Consider the following 479-nt stretch of genomic DNA (forward strand, 5'->3'; position numbering starts at 1 on the left):
GGGCGAGCAGGACTGGGCCCAGCGCCGGGCGGGGCGCGAGGCGGCGGTGCATGCTCCGCATAGAGCGTCCGAGGCAGGCGGTTGAGCCTTCAGCTGGGAAAGGAAAGCCAAAGAGAATCATGCAGTTTTTCAGTGTTCTTAAAAACGACACAAGCGCTCAATCTCCCTGCAAAATGAAATCCCTGTATCTAAAGACATTTCAAGCAACAGTAACAGTTTACTTGTAAAAAACTGACTTGCCTACTACTACCTCCACCCTGAAATCCATTTCCTAGCAACTTAGTTTTCTTCATGATTTATATAGCAATATAGCAATACTCATCATTTACCAAAAGTATTCATTGGCAGCTCAATGCAACCAACAGTACTTAACCGTGGCTCTGCAGGAGTTCAGTTTGCAGCCTGCCTGCCGGTGGAGTTAGGGTGACCTCTCGGGTACCTTAAATCCCTGGTTTGTGGCGGGGCTGCCCTCGGAGAGG

Source organism: Fukomys damarensis, unplaced genomic scaffold (assembly GCF_012274545.1).
Source record: "Fukomys damarensis isolate Sample0158 unplaced genomic scaffold, DMR_v1.0_HiC HiC_scaffold_31, whole genome shotgun sequence".
NCBI lineage: Eukaryota > Metazoa > Chordata > Mammalia > Rodentia > Bathyergidae > Fukomys > Fukomys damarensis.